Here is a 7,125-nt window from a genome sequence, read left to right on the forward strand (position 1 = left end):
CCAGGACCATTATGTCCTCAAAGAAACTAGCGCGAAGGATGCTGGAACTGCCAACACCATGGCTCTCGACCAACAAACGACACCTAATTCTGAAACCGGCGGCGCCCATGATGCTGGGTCAACAACCCCCTTTCTGATTGACTCTTTCCAACCTAGATTTCAGAAGGACAGTTTGATATCCTAAATCAAAGCAATATTCTTAGGATTCTACACCAAAAGACTTTGAGTGTTCAGGAAACCTGTTAAGCATTAGTTTTTGACAGATAATCCATCAAAGGAGTTCACCGAAACAAGCTGGGTGAGAGCAGACCATTACACAAACATGTTACCAAAAACTCTACTTTATATCAAAGGTCATGAAAAGGGTTGTGTTCCTGCTCGTGCACTCCCATGTTAGATCAAGAACTAAATGAGGAATCTTCAGAACCATTAGCTTCCATGTAAACCGTGGTGTGTGGTCATCTCTGTCTAAACACATACAAACATTTAGACACTGCTATGAGAATCCTCCCAAGTTTGCACATATTATTTGTAGCCCCTCTTGTAGCATCATTTCTTGTCTTTTGCAGTTTGAAACACAAATCTATTCATTCAACATGTAAATGAAATATCGGCATAACTTTCGCGAAAATCACAAATACTAATCACTCACCAACCCCAATGCATTTTGGACCATAAACTTCCTTCAACAGGGTAGTACCTATGTAATAAAACTTTTAATGAAAGGAACCTCATAATAAGACACACAAAGTACTCAAGTCCAATCGACCGCAAGCAATTAAACTAGTGAATAATGTACCGTAGTGTTACAGCCCGTGAAATACAGCCAGCTTCATTAAGAAACATTGACTGTGCAGTGCTATACTAAGTGTAAGTCAATACAATGGTAATCAAACCTGTCGGGTTAACAAGGTTGTACTAAAATATCGCCACAAGAAAGTCATCTGTACAAATTACAAACAAAGAATCTACTGTACAACAAAGAACAACTCACCTGAGACGAGAGTGGGAGAAAATTCAGTGAGTGTTCCCTAACAATTACTCAAATGTCAAACTGAGTGTAGTAAATATAGCCTGACCAATTTGGTCACCTCTCGGTGTTACTATGGGTGTGATGATGGAGAACATAAATAAAAGTAACACATATGTAAAATACTTGACGAGATACGAAACACTTAAAGAAAAAATGTAAAGCAACAGAAAGATGAATGAAAACAAAGTTAGTTGTGTGGAATGCAATGTACACAGTATTTCAAAACTTGCGTGGATGCCCTTCTGAAAGTTAGTGATTAAGGGCCATATGTACAAACACATTTTCCCATAAACACAGAATGGGTAAAACCCTTTGGTACATCTGGCCCATAATGTGTTATATGTGGCCATGACAAAAAAGGTTAGTGCAAATAACTTGCGAGCAAGAAATAGATCTTAAGGGAAAAATGGTAGGAAATGTAATATGCTCTAAGTAAAAACATATGTGAAAGGTAACGTCCACTGTTGACCTTTCTTGATAATGGCTGAAGACAGTTATATGGAAACATGGCTCAAAATGTGCAAATAAACACAATATGCAACTGTGGAAATATTAGAAAGTATATCATAAAACGATCTCCTATTGGACATATTATCAATACCACAAAAAAACAGGTTTGTAAAAAAACAATTATCCAAAGCATCAAAATTATGAGCCACTCAGTCAACTGAAAAAAATTAAAGAAAGCAAGGCATTTAAATTCAATCCTTCAACCCCTTCGGTTGTAAGGCAGTCAGTTGTTTTATTCAAGCAAATTATCTTTGAAACCATCAGTCGGCAGAGGGATGATGCCAAATAATAACACCTTCAACTGTTTAAAACTGGGTTGCATCCTGACACAACTATTATTTAGTTTATACATTTCAGGCCTTTCAGTTATTATACAACAGGGTAGGGTAGACACAGCTAACTTGGGTAACATCAGAGTTCTGCACGTGGCTTATGCTGATGAACTCAGTCCCTGCCACCTCAGAGATTGGCCTACAACTACAGTTAACCAAGGTGCAAGTCTTCAGTATTGAAAACAACCTGCAGAATAACATGAGCAAAACAAAGGTCATGTCATTTGGATGCTGAAATCCTAAATATGTCTGGTTATGGACCCTTATAAAATCAACCATGTACTAAAGTATACCTACTTAGATGGTGTAATAAGCTGGAACTCACATATTATGTCTGCACCACAAAGCTTCTGCAATCAAGGGAGCAATAAAAAGATTTTCATCAAAATATGGCAGGGTGCGGTAGGTCCAACACTAACAGCTGCCATTACTAAATTAGTTTCAGCTCTTATTTATGGCAGATGTAATAAGAAAAGAAGAAACAATATTTCTGAACTGCATCAGGGAGTTATTTAATTTCTGGAACTCCGCACTACAAAATCTACTAAGACTTGAGTTTAGAATATCTTCTCATCACGCGCTGACCACTATCAACCACATCATTTATTTTATTGCCTTATCTGGCAGAGGGTGGAATTGAAAATCTTATATCAAGAAAAAGCTGTCAAACATACACACTGAAGTACCATTATCGGAATGCTGTATTAAGGATCCCCTGGCCAAACACATCTTGCCTGTCTTGAATGATTTATACAAAATGTCTAGGGAAGCACAGAAGCACCTGTTAAAACAAGAAATAAGAGCTTCCTGCCACAACAAATATAACAAAATATGAAAAACACTTGCGGTATTGTACTATGCAGCGACAACCTTACTTACATTTTATTAAAATGCAAAGGTGGAAAAAATCATGTTTACGTTTTGGACTTTTTTTTTTTTTTAACCTACTTTTACCAAATTGACATGTTATGGAAACGCCCCCGTTAGAGTCACCAACATGTGTTGGTTTTGTAATGTGGATGTGGAAACACTGGCATTCATCTTTTGTCTAAGCCCTGAACTGGTAATTCTCCGCAGGAAGTACCTGAAACTAATATCTAAGACCTAAGGCATTAGGAAGATAGTTGGCACAATTTTTTTTCTCCTTTCGAGGCACAACTCCAAAACATGTGGGTTGCAGTAAAGATTTGCGAAAGTAAATCCATAGAGGGTTGCACAGCACCAAAGTTAAATGTTTTGGTATAAAGCTTTGTTATTTTTTATCTTGCTCCACTTTAACTATGTAGTTATGTATTGAGTTAGTTATTTATTTATTGTATTGTACATGTTTTTAAGGATATGGAGACAAAAATCTTCAAAAAACAGAGGGCTTAGATACTGAGTTTGGCATGCACAAAGAAAAGTTCCTGTAGTCACTGAGTTCACCTTCTGACCTTCTCATTATGGGGGGTGATTGGTAAAGTTTTGTCTGGCTTGGCAAAAAGAAAGCATATTCTTGTGTTTTAACCGCCATCTGGTGGTATTTCATAGAGCCACACTCAACTCTTTTCCAGGTTTCTCTTCCAGTACCCATTCACTTTTCTCAGGCTCTCAACAATTTAGAATCTCAAAAAGTTCATTCTCTTCTACAAAAAGGACTTGCCTATATTCAACTGACTTTTAAAGTACAATTTTCCTTGTTCAGAAGAAAACAGAAATGTGCCTGGTAATAAATCTCAAACAGTTCAAGGTAGTTGTAGTCTGTCATCTTCTCAAGGTTGGGTCAATTACTCATCTCAGAGATTCTCTGTTGCCAAGGGATTGGAAGAGGTGCATCCCCAGGATGCCTATTTTAACTATCCCTATTAACAAAGATTGCTGAAAATGTAAAAATAATTCCAGTGGGACAATCCAATTTACCAGTTCACTTGTTTACAACTTGCCCTTTCCTCTCCCCATGCTGTTATATGAAGATATTGAAACTGGTGGTATCCAACACAATTAATTGTTCGATATTTTCTTCATGGAGCAAGAAGCATCTCAGCTTCATTATCATATACATTTGGCAGTTCAGTTATTGCAGGACCTGAGTTTTGTTCTCAGTCAAGCAATGCCCAACCTAATTCCACCCAGACAGATAAAGTTTTTAAGATTTCTAATAGATTCAGAAAGAATCCATTGTCCAATTACCCTAAACTAAAGGTTCAGCCATTAAAGAGGAGATAATAAAAATGATCAAATACACCATTTCCCCAAGTGTTTGACATGTAAATTTAGCCTCTTGATTTCTTTAATTCAGTCTGAAAAAGTGTTGCCTACTCAGATATAATATCCTTTGATCAAGAGTCCTCTTTAGAACTCTAATGGTGGCTGGACAATGTAAATGTGTTGAATCAAAGAACAATCCTAGCTTCCACCTCAGATGTAATACTACAATCAGACGCAAACTTAACAGACTGGGGCACTAGATGCAGACAGGTGTGTATTGGAGGCACATAGTCCAGTCTTTTTATAGCTCCTACATGGGCAGTAGCCTTAAGACCAATGTGAGGAGAATGAGAGCTGCATTTTAAAGACTGCGAGAACACCCTCCCTAAGTAGATATGTTTCTACAACTGGCCTTCCTCCCAGTGTCCAGTTATAGGGACAATACTGTTTCTTCCTTCTACAAGGTACCACCTTAGTCTTAGATATCGCTAATTTAAAGAATTTTCCAGTGAATACTTAAACAGCACGTCAGTATTACGCTGAAGCCCAAAAGGAGTAAGGTCAAGAATTACCACGTCGTCAGCGTACTTTAAAACATGTATATTTTGAGAAGCTATATTTGGTGGAAAATTCCTTGCTTCCAAAAACAAACCAGGTAATCATTAAAACATTTGGAGAAAAGAAGTAGGGCTAAAATACATCCCTGCTTTGGGCCATAATGTGTGGGTATCCATGGGGACAACCCTTTATCTCCCCCGTTAGGACGCTACTCCAGGTAGAAATGTTCCATGCAGCTATTAACCGGAGTAGAGCACAGGGGATTCCCATGCCCTCTAATTTCTTCCAAAGGGTAGGTCTATCAACCCTATCAAATGGGGTAGAAAAATAAGCAACCACACAAAAAAATACTTGTGATTTAGTCACCAAATGCTTATTAATAACTGTTTGTAATACAGCAGTATTATCTATTACGGAGTGTTTGACTGAAAACCGGTCTGGACTGTAGAAATCTCAGCCCTAGTCAAGGCCCAGTCCTTGAGGTGGTCCAAAACGCTGGAGACGAAAATCTTCACTGTAGCACTGAGAAGTGCAATTTGACGAAAGTTGCAGGGAGATGACTGGGAATCTTTTTTGTAAAGAGGAACCACTATGCCACCATACCAAGAGCTTGGAATGCTTGTGTTTCGTAATAATGGGAAAAAATTGGATTAAAAAACGTGGATAAAATAACTTGCTCCATCCTACTGGGTCGTCCTGAAGTACTTTGATAGATACTTGTCGGGACCCATTGCTGCTGAGGGTCTTGCTTTCCTAATATATGACTCAATCAGCTGCGCACTGGGAGGTGTCACGTGCGGAGCTAGCTGGACAAGAGGCAAAGCAACAGGAGACTCCTCCAGTTTAGGCACTGGGGGAACCGGCCAAAAGAATTCAGAAAAATAACTTAGCCATTCCTTCTGTGGGATAGGAATTGCGGAGGACTTTTTGGCAATTCCCATAAACTTAGATATAAGCAAAAAACAGTGCTATTTTTATAGTAAGGCTGCTTTCTGAAGACCAGCCCACTTCCTATCCATAGAGACTTTTATGTAGGACCAACGTATTATCCTTCGCCTTTTCAGCAAAAGGAAACAACAAAGAAAACCACAATCCCCAACTAAAGGGAGTACCAAGTACGAGGTAGTACACAGTGATAACAATCAGCAGAAATACAATAATAATTGCTTGAATCCTGCTTAACCCGTCTCCCAACCCACCCCCCTCAGCAACCTCTGTGTCGGACATTTTCTGCTATGCAAGAGTACCCCCGAAGTACTCGTGCAGGGCCCATCTGTTGTTCTTGCCGTGTAATGGCCACTTCTAATTTAATAATTGATGTATATGTACTGGAATGTGGGGTCAGGGCATAAGCGATAGAAGGTAGTGATTACCATTTCAAGGTCCACCAGGGGGTTGCAGCATCAGTGTTCAGGAGGGAGTGGACATGGGAGTACTACAGCTGGAGCATTGGTCTATGATTTTTAAGCTGTCGACTATCACCTCCCACGCCTGGGCGTTGTCTAATTTACCAATGCCTCAACGTGCCTCCCTCAATAATAGTGATCCCTCACAGCGCACCCATTTCTCCAGTTCTCGGTGCAATGTTGGTAATCGTGGAAATGCCCATTTGGCAAGAATCAAGGCTATGTCTTGAAATTTACTAGTGGCCCTATTTTTAGATCTGTGCAGAAACCAGAAGAGAAGGCAGTATCCAGGAGAAGTGGGAACAGCCCTCTCGATCAGTCTTGATAGTGTTGTTGTGATTCCCTCCCAGTGAGCTGTAAGAAAGGGGCAGGTCCAAATCATATGGAGAAAATTGGCATTTACCTTCCCGCACCTAGGGCAGGAGGGGTCAATAGTTAAGATTTATTAATTTACTCAGGAGTGAGTTAGGCCCTATGTAATATGTAAAACCCAATTAGTTTGAAATGAGAATTAATTTCAAGAGATCTTGCGAATTCACTCTAGAATATCTTCCCAGGTGGTCTCCATAATGGGGGACACCAGGTCTTCCTCCCATCGAACCTGCAGAGTCCAGTGAGCCCATTGTGTTGGTTTGTAATGATCTGTACAAGCATGTGATTGCCTTGAAGGTGCCAGCTGACAGTGCAATATAGGGACAACAGAGCTGCGCCGGGGGCTCATGTCCGCCAGATTTCCAATGACGATGGATGGCTGCTGTTCATGACCTATGTAGCAGAAAGTGCCCCGGGGGCACTTCAAAATCCGCTCCGAGTTTGTCAAACGTAAGGAGGATCGAGTCACAAAATAATTGTCCCACTTTGGTGAGTCCCGCTGTGGACCACTCTCGAAGGCCCCGCCAGTCCCCCCTGTGTGGTAATGATATCAACATGTTGAGTGGCAGGTCTGGAGAATAGGGGGTCCGCGTGCGGGATTTTCTAGTCCAGCATCTCTTAATGACAAGGAGTTTCCCCTCAAACCCGGTGTGGGCATTGGACCAAGTCTCTGTTTCATTTTAATGAGCACATCCAAAGTGGGAACCAAAGGACCACTTCTCTAACA

The sequence above is a fragment of the Pleurodeles waltl genome, chromosome 10 (genome assembly GCF_031143425.1).
Source record: "Pleurodeles waltl isolate 20211129_DDA chromosome 10, aPleWal1.hap1.20221129, whole genome shotgun sequence".
Lineage (NCBI taxonomy): Eukaryota > Metazoa > Chordata > Amphibia > Caudata > Salamandridae > Pleurodeles > Pleurodeles waltl.